The 24,758-nt window shown below is 36.6% G+C and overlaps 1 protein-coding gene across 6 annotated transcripts in view; it reads left to right on the forward strand.

Annotated features, from left to right (window-relative positions):
* FTO (FTO alpha-ketoglutarate dependent dioxygenase) overlaps positions 1–24,758 on the forward strand; it is a 405,797-nt gene that overhangs the window by 80,733 nt on the left and 300,306 nt on the right. The window lies entirely within an intron of this gene.

Here is a 24,758-nt window from a genome sequence, read left to right on the forward strand (position 1 = left end):
ACAAATGAAAGCTAAACATCAAATAAATAACCTAAACTGGTAATACTCCCATTTGGCTCTCCTTGTGTCTTTTCATGTGGATTAGCTCTTCAACCAGATTCAGCATATAAATTGAGTATGTATGGTTATATGGTGACTTTCAAGAGTAAACACTTTTTCTGTGGAACAAAAGAGATGGATTTGTGGTTTTCCAGGATTCCTTTTCCCTGACTTGGTAGAAAGATAGCCAGGCATAGCTCAGCAGACCTGAAAATAGGTGAGCTGTCAAGGTGTTGGCAGGGAGAGGCTCCTCTGGGTGGGACTTGGGGCATCCTACCAGCGAAAAAGAGACTAAGTTTAAGTGATTTCACATTTGGGCTTTACTTACTGTAATTGCTGAAGTGCTAAATTGAGTGTGACAAATCTAACAGGTAATTGCCAAGTAGGTTTCATTACCAGTCATTGCATAGATAAATGATGTTCCTTATGTTAAAAAATAAAACCAAACTAAAGAAAAAAAATTGGACTATATTTGGAGTTAGAATTCAGATATTGCAGATATGTTCATATACATCAAAGCTGTTTCAATGTGTCAACGAACTCAGTTCATTTACCTCTGCCAAGGTGGTATAGTGTATGTGGGGGTGCAGAGTCGGGGAAAGTGGGGAGGGGTTGTGATTTATGAGAAACTGTAAAAGAGGTTAGAATTGGGAAACAAGTTTTTTTCTTAGAGGAGTGGCAAATAGTAAGTAGCATTTGGACCTCACTCAGCTCTAATAGTTAGAGCTAAGCTTTTTGACATTATCATTATATATTAATAATATATGTGTGTGACCAGCCTCAATAGATTTTATTCATTAGTAACTTGGTTGATTTAATGAAAATAGTTTTAAAAGGAATACTGAAGCACAGTAAAACCTAAGGCTCACATCACTGTCTGGGGAGTCAGTGAAGAACAGGGCAGAGTGCCAGTGCATATGAAGAGGGATTTTTTTGCCTCCTTGGTTCACTGCATATTCCCAGTAATTCGAACAATGCCTTACATGAAGTAGACATAAAATAATTACTGAATGAAAGCGGAAAGGAAAGTATACTTAGTCTCTGCTTTCATGGAGCTTACATGCTAGTGGGAGAGAGACAAAAATTAAGTACAAATAAATAAACAATATATGATAGCAACTAGGGTGAGAGTGCTGTTTTTGATAGGATGGCAGGGATTGGGCCATTTGGGGAATGAATTGATGAGAAAGAGAAAGTTGTGCAAAGCTGGGAGAGGAAACATCATTTGAAGGACAGAAAGAAGGCCTACATGATTTGAGAATGGTGGAGAGAGAGATTTGAGGGACAGACTTGCTATGATTAAGAAAGATAGTCAGCTGGGTGCGGTGGCTCACGCCTGAAATCCCAGCACTTTGGGAGGACGAGGCGGGTGGATCATGAGGTCAAGAGATCAAGACCATCCTGACCAACATGGTGAAACCCGGTCTCTACTAAAAATACAAAAATTAGCTGGGCGTGGTGACATGCGCCTGTAGTCCCAGCTACTCGGGAGGCTGAGGCAGGAGAATTGCTTGAACCCGGGAGGTGGAGGTTGCAGTTAGCCGAGATTACGCCGCTGCACTCCAGCCTGGTGACAGAGCGAGACTCCATCTCAAAAAGAAAAAAAAAAAAGAAAGAAAGTCATGATAAAGAGTGTGGATTTTATTTTATGCAAAGTGGGAGCTCATTAAGAAGGTAAAAGTTTTTAAGCAAGGGAATGACATGATTTGACCTAGTTTTTAAAGGAGGTTGCTCTGACAGCTGTAGAGGATAGACCATAGGCAGGGGACAATAGGGAGACCAGGAGGAGGCTGTTGGAGTGTGGTAGGCGAGATATGGTGAGTGGTTTCAGAGGGTTGCATGAGAAAGTTGATACACTGCCCCTACCCCATGCAAACACACACCTTCTTTTTTTATGATGACCTTTCTTTAAAAGCATTTGTTGGAATACGAGATTATAGGCCATAAGTGAGAAAACAACTCTTTTTGAGCTGTGAGGAATACTAGGAGAGGAGAAAGTGAGCTGTGTGTGCTGCCCATGGTGGTACGCTGCTATGGTTCTACAGTTCCAGGCATTTTTGACAGCATGGATTCAATGCAAAATGGCAACACACACTCTGTATATTTTGGCAGATCAGAACATAATGAAAATAAAATAAAAAAATTCAAAACTGGCTCTTGAATGAAATAGGATTCAGAAGAGATGATCTCAAATCTACTTTATGAGATAATGTCCTTTTTAAAAATAAACACTAACATCAGTTATGCATTTAGAATGTCTGAATTATTATTCTAGATTCCTTGCGACTGCTGTGAATTTAGTGATGCACTTGGATAGTCTCTGTTACTCTAAAGTTTTAATAGGTAACAGTCAGAAATGGAGTGGGAGAACATAAAAGCAACTTGAAATGCTAATAGCTGGTACCCTGAAGCCATTAACTTTAAGCTGGTTATTCCTGACCTACTGTTTGGACATAAGATGGTAGAGAGGCTGAGTGTGACTTGAACATTGGTTCCTTAGAAACACCATCCTTGGGCTGGGCGCAGTGGCTCACGCCTGTGTTTCCAGGACTTTGGGAGGCTGAGGTGGGCAGATCATGAGGTCAGTAGATCGAAACTATCCTGGCTAATACGGTGAAATCCCATCTCTACTAAAAATACAAAAAAATTAGCCGGGTGTGGTGGCGGGTGCCTGTAGTCCCAGCTACTCGGGAGGCCGAGGCAGGAGAATTGCTTGAACCCAGGAGGCAGAGGTTGCAGTGAGCCAAGATCGCACCAGTGCACTCTAGCCTGGGCAACAGAGTGAGACTCCTTCTCAAAAAAAAAAAAAAAAAAGAAAAAAAGAAAGAAAAAGAAACACCATCCTTGTAAAGAGAGCATACACCTTCAATTTCTAGGGCAGCAGCGTTTGCTTTACAACTTGTATGTCTTGGTGGGAGTGGCACTATCTATCACCTTATGGGCCAAAGGGAAAAAATCCAGTGACAATGGCTCTGATGTTGTTGGAAGTGGGAAAGCAGGATAATAGGTTCTTCTTAATGGAAAATGCAGCCAATATTGGCCAACTTACTTTGATTTCGGTAGTCATAACACCACCCTGGAAGGCACCCTAGATAGAGCTCACTTGCTACCACTCATTTTACAGATCAGGATACTAAGGATTTTCCTGATTTTAAGCATTAAGTATAGATATCCCTGTTGGTCGAAGTTAAATTGGTCAACTAGAATTTAAAAGCAAAAATTAAAAAAAAATTATTTTGTATTAGGTTTCAAAGGAATTGTTGTCAGTAGGAGAAGCCTGATTGTTCCTTTTACGCCGACTCATACAGTTTCAGCAGATTACATTTGAGGCCTAATGTTGAAATCTCATCTGTAAGTCTGGTATATCTAACTAATCATATAAACATCTTTCATCTTAGACTGTGTAGCATGTCCCTAGTAGACCAGGTGGGCCAAATGACATTATAGTTAAATCAAGCCAATAAATATATGAGAAAGAAGGCAAATGAGCGTAGACGCCTTAGTGAATGATGGAGGTTCCGACGAGTCAAAGACACTGAACTATTCATTGCTATTGGTTTATGGAAGAGCAAACCCAGATATGTGTTATGCTGATTCTGTGTGATTGGCTACTTCCAGGATTGACCCTGTTTTCCTGTCCTGCTCAAGTCTCCTTCCTTCACTTAACCATATATTGTGGGTACTCAGAAATGCCATGCTTTTGTTTAGAGTAGCAGGATTGGTGTTGAAGATCAACAAGAAAAAGCAAAATGGGCTTGTCTGTCCCATCAAGTGATGTGCTGTCAACATTTGTAGAATATGTACCCTGAATTAGGAGAAAAAAGTAGAGATTCCTGAGTTTAGGAAATTATAATCTGATGCATCTTCTTCAGACTCAAGCCTTACCTAAAGTTTGTAAATTCTTTCTCTTTTGTCTTTATTCTTTCTCTACTCTTAACATTTTTTTCCCCCACCTCTTTGGCTATATGCTGTTCTGCTTTTGATACAAAATTGACCTTATTTGGCCGGGTGGGGTGGCTCACGCCTGTTATCCCAGCACTTTGGGACGCTGAGGTGGGCGGCTCACTTGAGGCCAGGAGTACGAGACCAGCCTGGCCAACATGGTGAAACTCCGTCTCTACTAAAAATACAAAAATTAGCCGGACATGGTGGTGGGCACCTGTAATCCCATCTACTAAGGAGGCTGAGGCAGGAGAATTGCTTGAACCCGGGAGGTGGAAATTGCAGTGAGCTGAGATCAGGCCACTGCACTCCAGCCTGGGCGACAGAGCAAGACTCTGTCTCAAAAAAAAAAAAAAAAAAATTGACCTTTTTCATGCCCAACCTCTAGCTCCATTATCTCCTAGCTTTTTGGAAAATATTTAGTACTGGCATTTCTTCTTCACTGATTTTTCATTCTACCTGTTTCTTTAGTATCATGGGGGTAGTTACCTCAGCGGGGGTAGGGAGACCTTGGGTGTCTCTTACTTGTACATACTCTGTCCTCTATAAGTAAGTGTGTAAATACACTGTATTTTCCCATTCAGACATATTGTGTAAGTAATAGGAACCAGGTGTTTGAATAAATTAACCAACTGCCAAATTTCATTTTGGAAATGAGATATTTTAGTTTAAGACTCTAGGACATTTATAAAGCTGAAATACATTGCAAAGTGATGAAAGCTTTCTTAAATTCTGTTATAGTCATACACCTTAAAATTATTCATTATTACTTACAGTTATTATCTGTCTGTATATGCTCATCTACATATGTAAAACATGAAGATATTCTCTCAAGTGAGGACTTCATGTGCCAGATTTTTCAGCCTGGATTGAATTTTATGGATGAGAGAGATACCCTGGAAATGGAACCATTGGCATAACCTTGTGTCTAATATAATAACAGAGCTCTAAGGAACTGCAACATGAGCTCAGATCTGCAAAATATTCAGAGGATATAGGCAAAGAGCAGTTTTTTCCTCCTTATGAGCTAGGTTGTTCTCCAAAAGCAACAAGTACTACTTGTCTTTTCAGAGCGCTGTCATGGAGCTGTAAGTCTCTTTGTGGTTTAGACTTAATGTGAGTAAGATTCCTCTGCATTCTCAGCCTAGAAAAACTTGACCGTTCTCTTGGAATTTGGTGAAAGTTTCCTAACTTTGAAGCTAGAGAATACTCTCATTTCAGATTAGGCAATTATTAACATTTTTTTCTGTTCTAATTTCATGATGCCAAAAAATCATGTATGGTTGATCTATTTGGAGAACAATATGTAGCCTCAGACACTTAAGATCATATGTAGTTTAGAAATAATGTCAATTGCATATGAATGTTTTGATTTTTTTCCCCCAGGCTTTCTGAATTTTTTGATTTCTTCAAATTGTACCTGGTTTTTTATTTTTGTTTTTATTTTTGACTTTCACATAAATTGTTTATAGTGTCTGGAACATACATATATATATATATATATACACACACACGTATATGTATGTATGTATACATGTATACACGTACATAAACATGTATATGTATGTGTATTCCAGACAAATTATATAAATGTGTGTATATATATACAAATTATATATATACATATACGTATATACACAAAAATTATAACACAAATTATATATACATATATTTTGTACATATACAAATATATAATATGTTTGTGTATGTATAGTTATATATACACATAAATATTTTGTATTTTGTATATATGTGTACATATACATTTTGTAATATATACGTATATATTACTATATATATTTTTAATTGTGGTAAAATACACATAGGATAAAATTTATAATTTTAGTCCTTAGCCATTTTTTTAACCATTTAACAAGTGGTATTAAGTTCATCCTCATTATTGTGGAACCCATCACCACTATGCATCTTCAAAAGTTTTCCAGCAGCCCATACTGAAACTGTACCAATTAAACAATAACTCCTTGTTTCTAGCTTCCCCCAGCCCCTGGCAACCACCATTCTATTTTCTGTCTCTACAAATTCAACTATTTCAGGTAACACATATAAGTAGAATCATACAGTATTTGACCTTTTGTGACTGGCTAGTGACGACATTAAGATTAAAATCAGGAGAAACAGGGTGGGCATGTTGGCTCACACCTGTAATCCCAGCACTTTGGGAGCCTGAGGCAGGAGGATTGCTTGAGCCTAGGAGTTTGAGACCAGCCTGGGCAACAGAGTAAGACCCCCATCTCTATAAAGAAACCAAACCAAAATAAAGCAAAAAAAAAAAAAAAAAAAAAAGGAGAAACAGATTTAAGACAGTCAGGAAAGAAAAATATTGACTTTGATTTTGGTCTTATTGAATCTTAGGTGCTGGCAGGTGAGGACTTTCATGTTGTAATATCCTGAAGACAGTTTCAAATATAGGTTTGGAATAGAGATGAGGACTTCAGAGTTTTCGGTAATGAACTCATTTTAAGAAGATGAGATTGCCTAAAGGAAGAATGTTTTGTAGAGTTAGAAGAGTGGGATTTATCTGATGATCTTAGGAATTCTGGACATTTATCTTAAATTGCTCTTTAGGAAGTTTAGTAGGAAAAGAAAGGATGCAGATAGTGTCTGCTATTAAGGGCAGAGGAAGAAAGACCTGAAACAGAGACAGAGAAGAAGGGAGCTTAGGTTATAGGAATAAAAGGGAGAGGATGTCATAGAAACCAAGGGAAATGAGGATTTTGAGAAAGAGATGCAAGTGACTGTGACCAGTTTTTCCCTAATGACCAAGAGGATAGTTCTGGGTTTTAGCAAGTATGAGTTGGCCATTGGCCTTAGGAAGAATAGTTTCAGCAGAATGATGGTGGTTGAAGCCAGATCCTCATAGGGGTTAGGGCCAAAAGAAACAGTAGGAATTCTAGGCATTTATCTTAAATTGCTCTTTAGGAAGTTTGGTGGGGAAAGAAAGGATGCAGATAGGGAATCTCAGGCACATAGAGGTTAAGTAACTTGCTCAAGGTCACACAGTAACCTTAAGTAGGCAGGATAAGCTCTGGTTCTGGAGCTGGTGCTCTTCATCATTATTTTAGGCTGTACTCTCCTACCTTTTTTCTTCGTGGTTGTAGGTGGTTGTAGGCTACTTAAAGAGATACCTATACACCTGCAGTTAAAATCCAAGTAACTCAGTGGAGAGCCTGGTCCTTCGTTATTATGTCTCAGATTGAAGTTTTATATTTTACAGCATGATGAAATTACATATATGATGGTTAGGTTAGGTTGCAAGTCTTGGAATATATGCAGAGGAATAACTTTAGTACAATGACTATTTACTTTTTATAAGACAATCCAGCAATGGTAATTTTTCATTAGTGATATAATTGCAAGAGGAAACTTGAGAACAGAAAATGGACATATTGAAATAAGATTAAATACATGCTGATGAAGTTACAGAGTTTTATGCAACGTTTCAATCAAGAAAGCATGATAATAAAGCGTGTATACTGACTTTCCAGAATCTTGAGAATGGATAAATGGAAACAAAGAGAAATACCTATTTTGTATTATAAACCTCTAAAATAGTTACTAAATAAGTTATTCTTTTAGGTATTTTTCTTTCACTTTTCATCGCTATTAGGCAAAACTGATAGTCGATGTAGCTGTGTCAGTAGCTAAGGGATTTTTGTTGTTGTTGTTAAACTAACATGTCATATCTTGTATAATTCAGCTGTGACTATACAGGGGAAAGTATTTAATGTCTGATGATTATACAGCCTGTGCTTTGGAAACAGCCGAAAGCCAGACAGCGACAGTAGAGGGCAAAGGATTATTAAATGGATAGTCACTGAGGTCACTTATAGTGACTTTACTGCAACACCGTGTGCATCTCCTTTCCCATGGCAGGTTGTTTGATCATGGCTTAATGGCTAAAGCTTTGTAAAATTATAAAAAAAGCCAGAAATCCTGCTGATCTCAAGTGTTATTATTTACAGTTGGATGCTTGGCAGGAAAGTGCTAAGTCTGATCATACTAATGCTAAGTCAGGCAGAACACGCGGTGAAATCTCATGGAGCTCTATCCTCTGAACCTTGAGAAGACTACCAAAGTATAAGATTTCAAGGTGGAAAGTATGCTGCAATATGATTGAGAGAATTTGGCTTTTTCATCTGAACAGGTGTGGCCAAGTGGAGGAGTTTCTCCTCTTGGAAATGTCAAGGGGTGTATCATTAGGTCCTTGGAGCTAGAATGTAGGTAGAATGGCAAGGAAGGAATTTTAATTAGTTCTGTTATCTTTCTTTTATGGTTTGGAATGGTATTTTCTTTAGTCATGTATTCACTTACAAAATTATGGACAGTATTTGATTGTGAGGAAGAATCTTGGGTAAGTTGTTATCTTTGTTTTCAGTAGAATTACTTGGAGCAGGCTCAAGGAAATTATATTAGTAGTTTGCAAGTGAGTTACAGCTAATGGAGTCAAAAGAAGTTTGAAAAGGGTCAAAAGAAGTTAGAATTGTTCCATCTGAGTCTTTGGCCCTTAGTAAAGGATCCAGCATTTTGTTTTGTTTTTACTTACGTCTTTGATATTAATATATTTTTCAGAATATTATAAACCACCCTTCCCCAAAGTTTTATTTCTGCAATCACTTCCTAATCTTTATTTCTTTTTTGCTTCGCATCATATACATTTTTCTCTTCAGGAGACCTTCTTTTCCCTTTTGAAACTTGGACTATGTTCTTAAAATTGATGATTATAGGTAAGAACTTAAGACCAAGTTTGTGAGACAAATAGAATTTGATATTCAAATTATCTGAAGAACTGAAGTACATTATTTTGTACTTGTTGTTTTTATTTATTAAAAAAAATTTCCCTTGGAAGAGAAATTGGTGAGATTAAGGAATGCTATAGGTAACTTTGTAGGATATTTGGAAAACTATGAGTTATAGTGAAAGGTGGTGTCTTAGGGAGTACATTTTAAAAGTGCTAGAAAATATAATATTACAGCTTGAATCAAGAGAAGTGAACTCTGCTAGGGGCTAAGTACTTTGTTAGAAAGGTGCTCATAATAGAATGGTGTGAACGCGGGAGACGGAGCTTTCAGTGAGCCTAGAGCGAGACTCCATCTCAAAACAAACAAACAAACAAAAATAAAATAGAAAGGTGCTCATAATAAAATGAGAAATAAAAAAATTTCTAACTGATCAAATGGGACAAAACCCAGATTCATTGTCTTTATATGCAAATAAAGTATAGATTCTTAGATTCAGAACAGTAAAAGAAAAATACCTAGAAAACAATAAACAAAAGGCATGAACAGGCATTTCACAAAAGAGCTACTGCAAAGTCACAAACATATTAAAAGTTACTCATCCTAACTAACAATCAAATAAATGTAAATTGGAGCAAGCAAACTTGTTTTTCCACTTATGAACTTGCCAAAGATTTAAAAGTTTGATAATAACGAATGTTTCAGTATATGAAGAACTGGGTATTATTTGTTGATGGACATGTACCATAGCATTTTTCTGGAGCGTAATTTCACAATGTGAATCAGAAGTCTTAATAGTGCATACGTTTTGACCTAGTGAATCTCCTGCTAAGACTTTTTATCCTAAAGAAGTCATCTGTGCCTTCTTGTCAAGATGGTACAGTAAGCTCACAGTTTGTACATACCTTCTGCTCTAAATTCATAGGAATGGCAGATATAATGCATTAAAATAATTAAAGAAAAAAGTCATAGCTGGGCTTACAGACAAGATAGTGTTGTAGACCCAAAAGCTAACTAAACATAAAGGGCTAGTAAGCTGGATTGAAGCGATGGTGCTGCAGAGGCTCTGGATGGAGAAACAGAAAGCTAGATTTAGCTCCCATAGAGTACTAGGACTGAAAGTTTACCACTTGAAATGGGACCATAACTAAGCTCACTGCTTAAAGCCAGGGGCAGGGATGAAGTTGTCCATCCTATAAAAGGAAACTAAGTAAAGGCTCCACATGGAGGCTCCAGTTTATATGGAGCTGTGGGTCTTGAGGGGCAGGAGGAGAGAGATTCAATTTCAAGAATAGCAACTGAATCAGGCTGACTGATTGTGAGGAGACAATAATGAGAAAATGTGGTGTTCCATGTTATAATTATGAGGTTTGGTCCTGGACAGTACCACAGGGATCCTGGTGGAGGCAGCTGCAGAAACACTATGGAGGGAAAGGTGAGCACAGGTGGAGAGAAAGGGGAGTGAGAGAAGCAAAGAAGAAAAGCCTTTCACTTAGAATTAGCCTTCAAAATGCAATACCAAAATACTGGAAGAAAATAAATACCAAGAAAGATAGCTAACAAAATCAACAATGAGAACAAAAATTTATCCCAGATGAGATGAATTTTTACAGAAAAGTCAGTCAAAAATTAAAAGAATCATGTTCAGAATATTCAAGGGGATAAATAAAGGCATTACATTGATGAAAAATGATGTTTAAAAATACTCCCAAGATATGCAGAAATGGAAGAGGAACAACGACATGAAAAAGAACCAGTTACAAATTTTGGAACTGAAAAATACGGTCATAGAAATAATAAACTTAACAGAGGGGATGGACTTTAGACCTCACACAATTAAAAAGAGAATTGATGAATTAGAAGAGAATACTAAGGAATTCATTCAGAATGTATCATAAAGAGACAAAAGATTTTTTAAAAGGCATTTAGGAGATTTGAAGGATAGATGGAGTTCCAACATATGTCTAATAAGAGAACACAGCCTTGAACTTTTGGCCTCAAGTGATCTTCCTGCCTCAGCCTCCTGAGTAGCTGGGACTACAGGCACATGACACCAGACCCTGCTAATAGATTTGTGTGTGTGTGTGTGTGCACGCGCACACGCGTGTGTGTGTGTGTGTGTAGAGACCAGATTCTCGCGATGTTGCCCAGGCTGGTCTCAAACTCCTAGGCTCAAGCCATCCACCTGAGGTCTCAGCCTCCCACAAGTGTTGGGATTACAGGCATGAGCCTCTATACCTGGCCAAGAAGCAAAATGTAAAGAGCCAAGAATTGAGAATTTTCCTATTTAAAGAATGATGAGTTTAGATATATTGAGTAGTATCATCGTGTTGACGTTGTAGAATTTAAGGGATATAGAGGAAAAAACATTTTTGAGATACAAAACAAAAAAATGCCAATTACCTACGAAAGAAAGATTAGCAACAATAGATGCTAGAAGACAGGAGAATAATATACTAATATATTCAAAATGCTAAGGGGAAGTTATAGTTAATTTTGATTTTTAAACCCAGTTAGTCTTTGATTCAAAAGTGAAGGAAAAATACAGATACTTTCAGATATAAAGAAAGACCAAGAGAGTTACCATCCATGGAATCTCACCAGGGAAGCTGTTCTTGCTGCTCTTTAGCAAGAAGAAAAGTGAAACCAGAAGTAAGGTTTTGTTTTTTTTCTTTCTTTCTTTCTTTTTTTTGTTTTTTTGGAGACGGAGTCTCACTCTGTTGTGTAGGCTGGAGTGCAATGGCGCAGTGCTGACTGCAACCTCCGCCTCCCAGGTTCAAGTGATTCTCCTGCCTCAGCCTCCCGAGTAGCTGGGATTACAGACATGTGCCACCATGCCCAGCTAATTTTGAATTTTTAGTAGAGATGGGGTTTTGCAATGTCGGCCAGGCTAATCTGGAACTCCTGACCTCAGGTGATCTGCCCGCATTGGCCTCCCAAAGTGCCGGGATTGTAGGAGCGAGCCACTGCTCCTGGCCTAGTTTTTAATTAAAACAAGCAAACAAACAAGGGTGGGCATAGAGATTGATAAAGGGTATTGGAAAATTCACTAAGTTATTGGTTTAAATACTACTTTTTGTTCTAAAATGAATATAAAGCTAAAGCTCTGGAGAATGATGAAAATGTAAGAAGGAAGAAGTAAATTATGTGTGATCCAATATTAGGGACACAAAAGGGGACATACTACGTGAATTACTAATATCTAAGAAAATACGATACATTTGAGAACTAACTTAGATGAAGTTGATACATACCTAGAAAGATAGGCATTACTTAAATTGCTTCAAGAAGTAGAAAATCTGAATAAAACAATGAACGAAATTGAATGATAATGAAAAGTCCATCTGTCAAATGACAGCAGGCCCAGTTTTATAGGCACGTTAAACCAAATTTAAGTAATCCTTACTTACTCTTCCCTTTTTAAAGAGTTTTATTGGGGTATAATTGATATAGAGTAAACCGCACATATTTAAAGTTTTGACATACGTATATACTGGTTAAACCACCAAAATCAAGATTAGGAGACATGTTCATTATCACTCCTAATTTGTGTCCCTCAGAAATCCTTTTCTCCTTCTCTCCCCCAGTGGTTCTGGGCAGCTACTAATCTGCTTTCTGTCACTATTGACTAGTTTGCATTTTCTAGAATTTTGCATAAATGGAATCAGTCAAACAGTATGTGCTTTTGCACTCGCTCTCTCTTTCTCTCTCCCTTTTAAAAAATAGATTCTGGTTTTTTAGAGTAGGTTTAGGTTCTGGCAAAATTGTGAGACAGGCACAGAGATTTCCCATATACTCCCTACCTCCACACATGCTCTGTTACACACACTCCACTGTTATCAATATCTGCCATTAGAGTGGTACATCTGTTACACATCATTATCACCTAATGTCCGTAAGTTTAATAAACCATTAGGGTTTACTTTTGGTGGTATATATTGTTGCTTGGGACAAATGTATAGTGACATGTACTTACCACTGTGTTATAGTATCACACGAAGCAGTTTCACTGCCCTAAAGATTCTCTGCACTGTGTGCTCTTTTTTGGAGGTTTAGGGGGAGGCCTGTCTTCCTTCACTCAGCATTGTGATTTTGAGATCCATCATGTCGTTGTATGCTTCACTAATTCATTCCTTTTTATTGCCGATTGGTGAGTTATTATATGGATATACCATAATTTCTTTTTCTTTTTTTCAGTATACTGCGATTTCTTTATCTGTGCACTTGTTGATGGACATTTGGGTTGTTTCCAGTTTTGGGTAATTACAAATGAAGCTGCTGTGAACATTCATGTGCAGATTTTTATGTAGACATATGCTATCATGTTGTAGGTGTTTAATATATATATTTTTAAGAAAGTTCCAGATTGTCTTCCAAAGTAGTTGACCATTTTGTTTTCATGAGAGCAGTGTATAAGAGTTCTAGTTTTGAGAGCAGATTTTCTTAAATTTCATGAAGTTTATCCTTTTTTTCTTTTATGGATTTTACTTCTGGTTTCATTTCTCTGAAATCTCTGCCTTGTGTAACTTAAATACTAAAAGAGTTTCGTATGTTTTCTAATACTAGTTTTATAGTTTTAAGGTTTTATATTTATAGTTAGGTTTTATATTGATGTATTTATTCATTTTGAGATATTTTTGTGTATGCACAAGGTGTGGATTGGAGTTCTTTAAAAGATATAGATATCTGATTCTTCAAGTACTATTTGTTAGGACTCTTCTTTCTCCATTTGAATCTTTGTCAAAAATCAATGAAACATAAATATCTGGGTCTATTGTGGACCTCTATTTTGTTCCATTTATCTGTTTGTTTAGTATTATATCAATACAGCACTGTCTTGATTTCTGTAGTTTTATACCAAGTCTTGAAGTTAGGTAGTGAAGTCCTTCAACTTTATTTTACTTTTTCAAAGATGTTTTGTTACTTTAAGTCTTTGCGTTTCTAAGTGAATTTTAGAAATAGATTGTCAGTTTTTACAAAAAAACCTGCAGGGATCTTAGTTTGGGATTGCATCAATTTGGGGACAGTGAAATATTTTATCGAGTCTTCCAGTCCACTAACATGGCATATCTCTTTGTTTAATTTCGGTAGTGTTTTTTAAATTTTCTTTGTATAAGTGTGGAAAACCTTTTGTCCAGTTTATCTCTGAGTACTTTATAATTTTTGTTAAGGTACATGGTATTTAAAAAAACTTCAATTTCAGATTGTTGGTTGCTAGCATATAAAAATAAACTAATTTTTGTATATTGATATTGCAGTGTAGCTAAACTTATTTATTAGCTCTAATAGCTGTTTTGCAAATTCTGTAGAATTTTCTACATAGATGCTTATGTCGTATTTAAATAATGACATTTTTACCTTTTAAAAATTTATTCTCAATCCGGATACTTTTCACTTCTTTTTCTTGCCTTGTTGCACGGGCTAGAACCTTCAGTACAATCTGGCATAGAGGGGGTGATGGGAAACATCCTTGGCTTTTTTCCTCATTTTAGGGTAAAATCATTCACTCTTTTACCACTAGGTAGGGTTTCATTGATTCCTTTATTAAGATGAAGAAATTCCGTAGTTTACCGAGTGTGTTTATCAGGGTCATTGTTGGGTATTGTCTAATGCTCTTACATCTATTCAGGTGACCCTCTAGTTTTTCTTTCTTAGCCTGATAATATGATGGATTTATGTAGATTTTTGAATGTTAAACCAACCTGGCGTTCTGGGGGTAACACTTGGTTATTATATATTGTCCTTTTTATGTGTTGTTGGATTCAGTCTGCTAACATTTTGTTAATACTTTTTACATTTATATGCATGAGGGATATTGGTCTGTAATTTTCTTGTAATATTTCTGCTTGCCTTTGGGATTGAAAGCCATTAATTTTCTGGATTAATTTATGTAGAATTATTATTATTTCTTTCTTAAATGCTTTGTAGACTTTATCAGTGAAGGCTTTGGATTTGGAGTTTTGTTTGTGGGAAGCTTTTGAAATACAAATTCAATTTCATTAATAGATATAGGACTATCTATGTCTACTAAAAAGGGGCTATCCTTTTCTTTTTCTTTTGTTTCTTTGAGAGCAAGGCCTATGTCTTGATCACCATTTTGTTCCAAGCATATCCCTGGCATATAGTGGGTCAGGAGTAAATGTTTGGTGAATGGATGAATGAATGAGGCAAACTCAGAGAGAGGAAGTGGGGACTGTGTCTGTGCTTGGCCCAGTGTGGGGTTGTTTGTGGATGACATCTCATTCTCATCCTGTAGTAGAGGGATAACACAAAAGTATGGAGTCTCAGGGCTCCGGAGTCCTCATCCTCTGAGTTACATCTCCTACTTAGCTGAGGTCTTTTCACTCTCTGGGCAAGTCTCCTCACTTTGCTGAAATGACAGCGTTCCTGGTACATGCCCGGTTTAGCCTAGGCTAACCTCTTCTTGAGTGAACCTAGGTAATTTGTGTCTTTCAAGGAATTTGTCTATTTTATCTAAGTTCTAGAATTTATTAGCATAAAGTTTATAACATCCCCTTATTATCCTTTTAATTGGTATGTTGAAACTTCTGTGTGTATTTTTAAATCATTCTGGCTAGAGATTTTAAATTTTCTTTTCTCAAAGAACTAGCTTTTGGCTTCATTTTTTTTTAAACTTTTCTGTTTTCTATTTCATTGATTTCTGTTGTGGTCTTTTATTATTTTCTCCTGTTTATTGTATTTGTTCTTCTTTTTCGAGTTTCTCCAAGTGGAAGCTAAGGTAATTGATTTGTGACCATTTTTCTTTTTTATTATAGGCATTCAGGGCCATAAATTTCCCTCAGTTTACTAGTTTAGGTGCATCCTACAAATTTTGAAATGTTGTATTTTCATTTTTGTTCAACTTAAAATACTTTCTCATTTCTCCATTGTTTTCTTCTTTGACTCATGTATTATTTAGGAATCAATTATTTAGTTTTCAAATATTTGGGGATTTTCTAGATGTATATCTGTTATTATTTTAAGTTTAACTCCATTTTATCACAGAATATATTTTTTATGATTTTAATCCTTATAAATGTATTGAGACCCAGAGATGGTCTGTCTCAGCAAATATTGTATGTGTATTTGAAACAAATGTCTATTTTGCTGTTGTTTGGTGGAGTGCTATCTACATGTCAGTTAGTTCAAGCTGGTTGATGGTGTTGTTCAAGTCTCTTATGGTGCTTTTGTCTACTTGTTCTACCAGTTATTAAGACAAGGATATTGAAATCTTAGAGTATTAACTATGGAATTACCTATTTCTTTTTGTTCTTTCAGTTTTTGCTGATTGTTTGAAGACCTGTTATTAGGTGTATATATGTTTAAGATTTTTATGTTCTTGATGATTTGACTCCTTTATCATTATGAAATGACTTTGTCTCTTGTAATATTTTTTGTTCTGAATTCCATTTTTTCTGATACCAATATAGCCACTTCAACTTTCTTTTAATTAGTATTACTGGGTAAATTTTTTTTCCAACTTTTTACTTCTTTACAAATCTTTTTTTATTGCAGTAGAATATACATAACATATAATTTATCATTTTAACCATTTTAAAGTATACACTTATGTGGCATTAAATACAATTTCACAATGTCCTGTCCATCCTTTTACTTTAAATCAATTTGTTTCTTTACATTTGAAGAATATTTTTTATAGGCAACCTATGGTTGCATACTGCTTTTAAAAAAATCCAATTAGACAGTTTCTCCCCTTTAATTGGGTTATTTAGATCATTTACAGTTATTGTGATTGTTTCTATGGTTGGATTTAATTCTACCATTTTTGTCTATTCTTTGATCCCTTTTTTCCTTGATTTCTGCCTTTTTTTGGATTTTTTTTATAATTCCATTTTATTTCTTTTGTTGGCTTATTACTTGTAATTCTTTGTTTTTTTTTATGTTGGTTTTAGGGTTTCTGGTATCCATCTTTATCGTATCGGAATCTTTCTTGAAGTATTACTGTGCTTCACATGTAGCATAAAAATTTTTACCACAATATACTTTTCATATCTCTTTGGCCATTGTGATGTTGCTATCATACATTTTATTTCTACATATGTTATGAATCCCAAAATGTACTACTCTCGTTTTTGCTTTAGTCAATTATCTTTTATAATTTTATAAAGACTTAGTGAGAAGTCTTATATTTCCCATATAGTTACCAGTTCTGACACTCTTCATTCTCTTAAGTAGATTCAGATTTTTAATCTATTGTCCTTTTCTTTCCACCTGAAGATCTTCCATTATCAGTTCTTACCTTGAAGATCTGCTGGTGTTGAATTCTTTCTGCTTTTGTGTGTCTGAAAAAATATTTATTTCTCCTTTATTGTTGAAATGCATTATAGCATTTCCCCACTATCTTCTGTCTTCCGGCAACCATTTTCTTTTTTTTACAATGAGCTATTTGGTGTTATTCTTTTTTTGAAACAGAGTCTGACTCAGTCACCCAGGCTGGAGTGCAGTGGTGTGAACTCGGCTCACTGCAACCTCCACCTCCTGGGTTCAAGTGATTATTGTGCCTCAGTCTCCCCAGTAGCTGGGATTACAGGTGTGCACCACCACACCCAGCTAATTTTTGTATTTTTAGTATAGACGAGGTTTCGCCATGTTGGCCAGGCTGGTCTTGAACCCCTGGCCTCAAGTGATCCACCCGCCCACCTCGGCCTCCCAAAGTGCTGGGATTACAGGTGTGAGCCACCACACGCAGCCTTATTTGGTGTTATTTTTATAGTTTTTTTTGTGTACATAGTACCTTCATCTCTTGCTATCTGTGGGGGATTGGTTCCAGGACCCCTGCAAATATAAAAATTCTTGGATTCTCAAGTCCCTTATATGAAATGGCATGTAGCATTTGCATATAACCTATGCACATTTTCCTACGTACTTTAAATCATCTTTAGATTACTTATAGTACCTAATACAATATAAATGCTATATAAATAGTTGTTATATTTCATTGTTTAGGGAATAATGATAAGAAAAAAGTCTGCACATGTTTAGTATAGCTGCAACCATCCATTTTTTTTCAGCAATATTTTTTATCTGACATTGTTTGAATCCATAAATGGGAAACCCATATATATGGAGGGCCAACTGTATTTTCTTTTGTCTGACTGCTTTTAAGACTTTATCTTTTTCACTGGATTTAAGTAATTCGATTATGTTGCGTTTTAGTGTTATTTCCTCTTGATTTTTGTGATTGAAGTCCTTTGAACATCTTAAATCTGTGGATTGATGGTTTTCATCAAATTTGGAAAATATTTGGCCACTTCTTTTTCTGTCTTCCAATCTCTCTCCTTTCCTTTGGTAACTCCAATTACATGTATTAATCTGCTTAAAATCATCCCATAGCTCACTGATGCTCTGTTAACCTTTTTCTCCTGTCTTTTTCCTCTCTGTATTTCATTTTGGATAATTTGCCTTGCTGTGTCTTCAGGTTCATTATTCTTTTCTTCTATTATAACTAATTTGTGTTGAATTATTATTATCCAGTGTATCTTGCCTCTCAGATATTGTGGATTTACTCTAGACGCTTGATTTAACGTTATTTCTGTTTCTCTACTTACCATGCTCAATCTTTTCTCAACTTTTTGAACTTGTGAACTATAGCTATACTTACTGTTTCAGTGTACTTGTCTACCCATTTCATCATCTGTTCTGTTTTTGCACCAGTTTCAATTAGTTGATTTTTCTCTTCATTATCAGTCATATTGTCTTGCCTTGTAGTATTCTCTTAGAAACTTCCATGCCTTGTTGCTTTTGATTGGGTGACAAACATTGTAAATTTTTAACATTTAAGTGCTGGATTTTGTGCTTGCTGTTTCTTTAAGTAACTCATTTATGTTACTTGGAAACAGTTGAATCTTTTCAGGTATTGCATTTAATTAGAAAGGAACAGTGTGACATTGAGTCTAGGGCTATCGCACCACTGCTGAGGTGAAGTCCTTCTGAGTGTTCTTCCTGATGTTTTCTAAATTATGACATTTTCTATCCAGGCTAGATTTTTTTGTATGCTGTAGTGTTGGCTCCCATTATTGGAAACAGAACAAGATTTGCTAAGTATTAATTAAAAAGATCTCTTTTGAAAGCCTTGTAGAGCTACCAAAGCAGCCAGGACTTGAGGGTCCAAGAGCAGTGGCTGTAAGTATTGGTTTTAAAAATTTATAAGTAGGATTGATTTTAATTAAAAACTTCTAAAAAAATGTTGTGTTGTGTATGTTGTTTTTCAGTTAAAAATTAAACAATTCTTAAGAGAGATGATTTCTCTTGCCTCAGGGATGGTGTGGTATAGTGGGTGTGGCCTTGTACCTGGGAACTAAGAATGCGAGTTGTGATTCTTTCATAAGCAGCAGTATAGTCTCTTGCCAGTCACTTCATAGCTCTGGATGGGCCTTAGTTTCTTTATATGTTCTAAAATTATGCAATTTTGTCATATTAAAAAGTAGGCGATCACCACAACGTAGTTAATTGACACATTTTATATATGTAAACTTTTATGGGAAGTTTTTATACATTTCTCCTGTAGATCACTGAGGCTAATTAATATCTGGATTTGTATTAATCCAGTGGCATTGATCTGTGGCCTAAAGTATAATTTGATGTGGTACACATAGATTCCTGTATAAGTAATTTGTAACTAGGAAATAAAACTGTCCTTTCCAGACATGAGTAAATAACAATAACAACGAATGGTTGCCAAAGTGTATTGAGGGGCTGTTTATGTGCCAGACACTGTTCTTAGAGCTTTATGTATTAATATCATTTACATCTCACAGGGAGATAAGAAACTAGTTCCAAATCATGCACCTAGACTGGTAGAACTGGCATTGGAATTCAAGAGTTTGGCTCCTTAGGCTATACACACATAACAAAGGAGTTTGCTTTGTTATACAGACCCCTGCCTCACTGTTTGAATGCTGTTTGCCTAATATCTGCATAGTTTATAGTTTGCAAAAGGCACTAATATGTATGAATAATTTTATTTTATCATCACAACTCTATGAAACAGTGTCCTTACAGATGAGGAAATTGAGAATGAGCGAGTTTGCTTCCCATGTGGTACCGCATCGAGGAAGTGAAAGAGTCTCCATTCAAAATTCTACTTTCGCCTCCAAATCCAGTTTACTTTTACTGTGCCATATTTTCATGGAGAGGGAAGTTTTTCATAGGACAAGGAATGCTGAATTTGTTGAAATGGTTGAAATACTTTTTTTCTTCTTATCTAAAGCAAATATGGTATATGTGAAATATTTACACTTTTTTGGTTTAGCTACTTCTTATTGATCTTTTTTTTTTTTTTTTTTTGAGAAAGAATCATGCTATGTCACCATGCAGCGGTGACTCACTGCAACCTCCATCTGCCAGGTTCAAGCGATTCTCTTGCCTCAGCCACCCTAGAAGCTGGAATTAAGGTGTGCGCCACCATGGCTGGCTAATTTTTGTATTTTTGGTAGAGACAGGGTTCCCTTTGATGGCCAGGCTGGTCTTGAACTCCTGGCATCAAGTGATCCATCTTCCTTGGCCTCCCATAGTGCTGGGATTACAGGTGTGAGCCACCGCGCCTGGCTCTTAATGATCTTTCTAGTGTTAGTTTAGATATGTCTTCCTTGCCCACCAAGCACCCTGCTTAAGGACTAGGTCATTTTCCCACTTAAAACCCTCATAAGATCATGCAGTTATTTTCACAATGAACATTCATTAGCCATTATTCATCACTGTATTTTGAAAAGACTCAGGTAACAAAATCAAATTTTTACTGAACCTGACACAATAGGATGCATAGTTGAAGAAGTATTATGTGGAAAATGATAAATGGATAAAGAATAAGTGTCCTTAGCAGCATAATCTTGACACGGCTGAAGAGTCAGGAGTGGGATGAAAAATACACTTCATTTGTAGGTGAGATACACCCGTACGTGATGAGTCATAATCCACTTAATCTTTTTATGTAATTACTGTAAGACTCTCAAACCATATCTCTATGTGACAAGATATACAAGCTCAGATACAGCTTCACTTTTTCACAGTAAAGCAGAGGCTCAGGGCTGGTGTAGTTTCTGATATCTAACTTTAAACCCTTACGAGTTTGAGTTGTGGTGTGTGTTTTTTTTTTTTTTTGAGACGGAGAGTCTTATTCTGTCACACAGGCTGGAGTGCAGTGGCTCGATCTCGGCTCACTGCAATCTCTGCCTCCCAGGCTCAAGTGGATCCTCCTACCTCAGCCTCCCGAGTTGCTGGGACTGCAAGTGCACACCACCACGCCTGGCTAGTTTTTGTATTTTTTCGTAGAGACAGGTTTTTACCATTTTCCCCAAGCTGGTCTCGAACTCCTGAGCTCAGGTGATCGTCTTGCCTCCACCTCCCAAAGGGCTGGGATTACAGGTGTGAGCCACTGCAGCTGGCTGTGGTGTGTTTCACATAGGTCTTTTGTCCTCTTTTACTTTGCTAGAGCTGTGGAAATGGGTGGTAGCCTGTGTGCAGGGGTCTTCATCTGCCCCTCCTGCCAGGTAGGAGAGCTGAGGCTTCACGCTCTCTCTGGCTCTCCATGTGGCATTTGTGAGCAGCTTGATGTATTTGACGCAAGTGTGACAGCAAAGAAGTGTGTGAGCAGAGCAGTGTGCTGCAGGGCCCAGCTGTGTGGATTTATCTGTACATCAGGCCGAGGAGCAGCAGTTAGCCAGATCTGACAGTCAAACATGAGCTCCTTCTACCTGTGCTCCAGAGTGCATTTTAATGTTGTGTGTTTTTACTGTGGTTGGCATTTGACACAAAGAAAATTGTCAGAGCTGTTTTTTTCCTCTCCTCTTTAGTGTGCTAGTCTGCAATAGTTTTCCAAATAAATACTTCATTGTACATGGACAAAAGTAGGCACTTTCTAAAACAATGCCAAAAATCATGTTGTCTTCATCTTTATACTGAATTTCATGTGAGGAATTAGTAGGTTAGTTGTTTGAATTGGTAATAGGTAAGACGTTTACATAGTGCAAAAATCAAAACAATATAAAATGGAATATTGTGAGTAGTCTTGGCTCTGCCTTGCCCCTTTCTAGTCATTTCCCACCTCTATTGACAGATAATCACTTTAATAGTCTGTCATTTATCCTTTGTGTTTCTGTATGCAAATACAAGCAGAGTTTTGTGCCTTGCTTTTTACTTCCCAATATCTTCTGGAGAGCTTTTTAGTTCATAAACAGAGAGCGTCCTTGTTTTTGCTTACTGTTGCTTTATACTTCATCATGTGGATGTCCTGTAGTTTATTCAACTGTCCCCTGTGGCTGGAGATTTGCATTGTTTCTAATCTTTTTGTTTTATTGAGATAATAATTTCCATATCATAAAATTCACCATTTTAAAGTGTACAGTTCAGTGGTTTTTAGTGTGATTCCAAACTTTTTTTCTACAAGTAATGATGTAATGAGTATCCTCATGCATATATTCTTCTGAACATGGTACAAGTATATTAGAAGGATAAATCAGAAGTAGGATCGCTGGCTCACATGGTAAATGCATTTGAATTTTGAAAGGAGTTGACTGGTTACCCTCTTTAAGTATGGTTTTGTTTTGCCCTCCTGACAGCAGAGAATGAAAGGGCCTGTTTCTCTTAGTCTTGCCCACAGTGACCTCGCTTTTCATAAAGCAATCTTAATATTTGTTTTTTTATAAAGCAGTTAAGAATTTTTAATTTTGATGTTTATGAGCTACCAATTCACTATTGATATCTGATTGATTTCACCGATGTAAACATGACCAAAACTTCTCTTTATGTTTGTAAATATTGTTATTTAATAATTGATCTTGCCAGTTACTTCGTAAAATTGCAAGTACTGAGTGTTGATGTTCAGAGCGGATTTTTATCTGTAGGGTCTTAAGCTGGATGATTTTCTGGTCCCCATTCTCTGCTGTCATGTAGATACAACAGTGCTCACAGGATTAAAATGAAAATTCCTAGTGGAAGATCAATTATATGCTGCTTGCTCTAGAGTAGGAAAAATCTTGTCAAATTTTATCCTTTTGATACAGACTTATAAGTTACAATGTTTTATACCTGTCTGATGCTCAGTTCCGAAATGAACTGAGAAGTGGTGGTTGTTACAAGAATTTAGCTGAAGCATTAATTATAAGCAGAGGTTCAGCCTACATTGGCACTTGTCGACCTATGGGACAGGTCTGTTGCTGTTTCATCTGATTTAGGTGGAGTATGTAATTACTTTTGGGAATCCATGCTTTTGTGCTCCTCTTTATATGTAGATTAGCTTTATTGATGGACTCTCATGAAGAGATCTTAAGGTGGTGTTTGCAAGGTGGAGACATTTCAAGGTTTGAGAAATGTGTGTTTGAATTATTCAAGGCTTACCTTTTTTGGCATTTATAAATATTCTGGCACTTTGTGTCTATAAAAAAGACTAAGAATTGATAAAATATTCATAGGAAAATGGAGGCTTTTCTGAGCTTGAAGTAAAAATTGAGGTATAGATTTTGATTAAATTTATGATGGAGTGGAGAAATGTACAAGTATGGCATGGAAATATCATTGGTTCTTTCTATGGCCCAAATAATGATTAATACTGAAAAATAGATAAATCAATTAACCAATAGTGAATTATCCAAACTGGTTTGTCGATTATCTGTAATGGTGTGTGTTACATTAGTATTATAACTATAAAAGTATCATAATTTAGGCCAGGTATGGTAGCTCACTTCTGTAATCCCAGCACTTTGGGAGGCCAAGGCGGGCAGATCATTTGAGGCCAAGGCGGGCAGATCATTTGAGCCCAGGGGTTTGAGACCAGCCTGGGGAACATACTGAGGCCTCATCTCTACAAAAAAAGTAAAACAAAACTAGCCAGGCATGGTGGCATTGCACCTTTAGTCCCAGCTACTTGCGAGGCTGAGTTGGGAGAATCATCTGAGCCCAGGAAGTCAAGGCTGCAGTGAGCTGTGATTGGGCCACTACACTTCAGCCTGTGGGACAGAGTGAAACCCTGTCTCCAAAAAAAAAAAAAAAAATTTCTTTGTTTAACTGGTAAGTCAGCCTTTTCGTTGTAAATGAGAAAACACCTATAGTCAAAACAAAGGCTTTGACTAAATAAATATAATAGAATTATGCCTAAGAGTAGAATTTGGTTTTGTGTCTCTCAGGTCAATTGGTTGCTATACTTCTATTCCCTTTCTCTTTCCTCACTTTTAGGTAATGATACAAAAAAGGTCCAGAAAGAATTTGTGTTTTACCCAAAAGGAAGTTTCCTCTGACTACTCTGATTGTGATAGGTTTGTGAGAGAAGGCTGCTATTTGGGGTGGGAGAGGGTAGTATGCAGGGCCGCCCCGTCTGGTTGAGTAGGTTGTGCACTTTATAAAGACATTGGCCATTGGAGCAGGTGGAGCCTGAAATCCAGTTTGTGTTTACCAAGCCATATTCTTATTGAGTGGGACTATATCGGCCCAGAGCAAGGTTTACCGTTATCTAATTTTTATAAATGTGACTTACTGGCTGACAGTAGCTTTGATGATGCATTTAATTGCATTTTTATTTGAAACCCAGTTGTTTCTGCTGTTTTTGCTTTCTTTCTTACAGATAATGTCTGTCGTATGTACATGTCTATGTGTATATGTGTCTGTGAGTGTATATGCACATTTATGCCTTTTATATGCGACGTACACACGAAAACTCCATATATTCTTGAATGTAAGGTCAGATATTCTTTGAAAAATATCCCTCAGAAGGACGGAGGTGCCCTATATGTATCTGATTTCTTATAAGATACTTTATAATATGAGATCGTCTTTCAGTTACTTTGTTTGAGTAGCACAGTACTGTTTGGGGAAAACATAGTCTCTTGAAACAGCCTCAGACAATGCTGGCTTTGAGTGCTTAAAAAGGCTACTTCATGGAATTGGAAAAGAAAAGAAACAAAGATGTTTAACACAGATTTATTAATTATTGTAGAGATGATAGATCACTCTAAAAAAGCAATACCGTAAGTGGATATGATCTCAAATAAATGTTTACAAGATGAATAA

The sequence above is a fragment of the Gorilla gorilla genome, chromosome 18 (genome assembly GCF_029281585.2).
Source record: "Gorilla gorilla gorilla isolate KB3781 chromosome 18, NHGRI_mGorGor1-v2.1_pri, whole genome shotgun sequence".
Taxonomy (NCBI): Eukaryota; Metazoa; Chordata; class Mammalia; order Primates; family Hominidae; genus Gorilla; species Gorilla gorilla.